Consider the following 3,437-nt stretch of genomic DNA (forward strand, 5'->3'; position numbering starts at 1 on the left):
CTTGAGCAGCTCTAACCCCACCTGGAATGGCAGCACACTGCCATGTGGCCACCCCTCCCTGCAGATACCCGGCTGGCCCTTGCCCTGCTCAAGATGGCCATGCCCACCAGCATCTGCTATGTGAGCCATCTCTTTGGGGTGGGTAAGGCAATTCTGGAGGTATGTGGCACTTTCCAGGATATGTTGGGGCCCACAGTGCTTTGCATGCATGACTCCCTGGCAGTGGTGGTGTGGTTCTGTGCCCTGGGCTTCCCCCAGTGCATCATGGCCCTGGATGGGACCCACATCCCCCTCACCTGCCCATCCCATGGAGACCAGTCCTACTACAGCTGCAGGGAATTTCACTCTGTGGTTCTCTAGGCCATCATGGACCACCATGGTGCCTTCACACACAAGTGCCAGCTGGGTGGGCAGTGCCCAAGACACCCGTATGTGGGGTCTGAGTGGTGCGGCACCCAGGGCAGGGGCCAGGCCAGGGGCTCCTGAGTGCTGGACCTCAGGACCTCCTTCCATGGCCCAGGCAGGGGCCTGCTGCTGGGTGGTGGGAGCTGCCAGGGGGCAGGCAGGACTAGGGTCAGGGCTAGGCAGTGGGTGGCATGAAGCTGACTGTCAGGGCCAGAACAGTGTCCAGCACCTGGTGGTCATCGTCCATGGCCTGGACTGCCCGGGCAAGGATCATGTTCTGCTCTTGCAGCAACTCGAGCTGCTTATGCTCCAAGGCCAGGAGCTGTGCCTGGAACTCTGGCAGAGCTGGCACATCTGCAGGAGTGCCAGGCACAGCTCCCCAGGAGCTGGTGGTGACTCTGAAGCCACATCCTGGCTGCCAAGCATGGCCTCTCCCCTGCGTGCACCTGCAGAACCTGCAGAGCCATGACAAAGAAGCTGTTTGTGAGAGTTTGTAATTTTTCTCAGATAAGATGCTCTGTACCAGGGACCATGCACTTCCTGCCCTCAGATCAGGGGTCGGGTGTGCACAGGTGCCCAGGGACCATGGTAAGTCGGCCAGGCAGGCCTGGACTCAGGTGGCTGCTGGCCAAGCCCTGCATCCCCACTCGCTCCTCAGGGGTTGTGAGCTGCAGGGGCTGGCCACAGGCAGCTTGCCTTCTTCACCCTGTTCCTAGGGTGGGACAGGTCAGACCCCTTGCAGCACCTGCTGCCATGGCTCCAGACCCCACTGCATCCCCCCCACTGCAGGCCAACTGCTCTGCTGTGCTACGGCTGAGCCCACGGCACCTGGGCTTGGGGAGCATGGGGCTCCCAGATGATTGGAACAAGGACATGTCCATTCCCTTGACCTACATGCTAAGGGTTTCTCCAGGGAAGTGCCCCGGGGCCAGTCCCCCGCCATGCTCCCGCTGCACCCTGAGCATGCCCCTACTGCGCATGCTCCAGGCAGTGTGCAGTGAACTGTTTGCACTGACTGATTGGTGCCTGACCTACTATACTCTGCTACTACTGATCCTCATGGTGCCCCAGGCACACCTGTGCACCTGGTATAGGGACCCTGAGCTACAACGCCATTGCCCTGCAACCTCCACTGCCACTTCGAGGGCTACCTGTGGCTGAACTACATGTCTCTGCCCCCCACAGCTGAGGAGGACATTGCCTCTGGCATCAATACCTTCCTTGGCATGTGAGAGACCTGCGTCTGCCTAGGTGCAGGAGCACAGGGTGCTTGGTAAAGTTTTGCACTGTCTCCCACCTCCCTACATGCTGTGTGGGTGGAACCCAGGGCTGGGAGAGCAGCAGACTGGGGCAAGCGGACTGGGGCCTCCCCCCAGCGCAGGACTTAACATGTGGCTGGGACTGGAGTGGCCAGCAGCTCCACTCAGTCCTGGCTGGCAGTGATGGTGTGTGGCTCTGGGTGCTGTCCTCCGACAGCGGGGCATGGCATCCAACTGGGGCCCACCCCCAGGGAGAAGCTGGTGCTGCTGGCAGCTGGTGGTGTCATGGCTGGCTGCACCTCATGGCTGGCCCTGGGGCTGTGGAGCTGGTGGGGCAGGTGCTGGCCAGGGAACTCAGCAGGATGGGCCGCTGGATGCCAAAGGGAGCCTCCTCTGGTGATGTGTCACCACGGATGCCATGCTGCTGGAGACAGCATGGCTGCGGCCTGGGTCCTGGGGTGCCAGAATGTCCATAAATTGCTGCATAAAAGGCATGGACTTGTGGACACTGCTGGACAAACAATTGTGGTCGGTCATGGTGACCCACTGTGCCCACAAGGCCTCGACCTTTATGCAGTACTGCTGTGCTAACCAGCACTGTTGTGCCCGGGCTCTCACATCCAGCCTGACAGCACCTCATAGATGTGGGCATTAGAGCAGCCTCCCTGCTCAAACTGGCACTGCACCTCTGCCTCACCCCACAGTACCATGAAGTCATCACCAGTCACCTCCTTGGATCAGCTGGGGCCCCAGGTGGTGGGCATGGGTGTGGGCAAAGGCCTGGATGAGAAGGATGTCATCAGGGATCCTGCACTGGCTCCCTGGGCCCCTGCACAGCTGTTCCTATGCTGCCAGGCCTGGACAGCTGCCTGCAATGCCTAGCACAGGGGCCCAGAATGGGACTGGCAGCTGCATGGCAGAGGTGATGTCCTGCAGCACCTGCAGGCTCTGGCCAGGCTGCTAGGGGTGTGCTACAGGCTGGTGCAGCTGGCCCTGCTAGACAGAAACTGCCTGCAGCTGGCTCTGGAGGCTGATAGGCCAGGCAGGAGGCTGCAGCACTCTGCAGGCCTGAATGGTGTGGGCCTGGCAGGCGTGCAGCAGTGTGGTGCCAGGCAGCAGTGCTGGAGTGCAGGCAGGTTGGTGAGACTAGCCTGCAGCTTGCCCAGGGGGACACAGGGGTCTGGAGTGGCCTCAGACTCTCTGCTGGTGTGCCCCAGGGCTCAAATGCCTGCAAACTTTTAAAGCCTGAAGCAAGGGCTGCCATAGAGACAGCCCAGCCCTGGAGCATGGAGAGGCTCCCAGCCAGGAGCCCTGGGGTTAGCCTCAAGCCAGGCCCCTAGTGGCAAGGCTGACCTGGGAGCAAACTTGCTCCCAGGTCATGTTGACACATGTGTAACTGCACAGTAACTAACTGCATGTAAATTTGCTACTTGCATTTGCAGGTAGCAAATTTACATGTAATTAGGGGTTTCTACTACGTAGTACATGCATGCATGTGTGGATGTGCATGCTTACTCCGTAGTACACTAGGGTACTGTGCAGTTAAGTGTCTCATATAAACGTGCCCAGGTAGTCCCAGTGATCATTCACTAGGTTTACTTGCATGAATAGAGATTCTTCATGTAAAGACTACCATATTAGGCCGAAGTGGTACTCCTTTGGGTGGCAAAACTTAAAAGAAACCTGATAACAGAAAATTCTCAATTAAGGAGAGAGACATTGGCTAATGAAATCAACCTATGGTAGCTATTGATATCATGTATTTACTATTTT

This window comes from Alligator sinensis, unplaced genomic scaffold, assembly GCF_000455745.1.
Source record: "Alligator sinensis unplaced genomic scaffold, ASM45574v1 scaffold352_1, whole genome shotgun sequence".
In the NCBI taxonomy this organism is placed as follows: domain Eukaryota; kingdom Metazoa; phylum Chordata; order Crocodylia; family Alligatoridae; genus Alligator; species Alligator sinensis.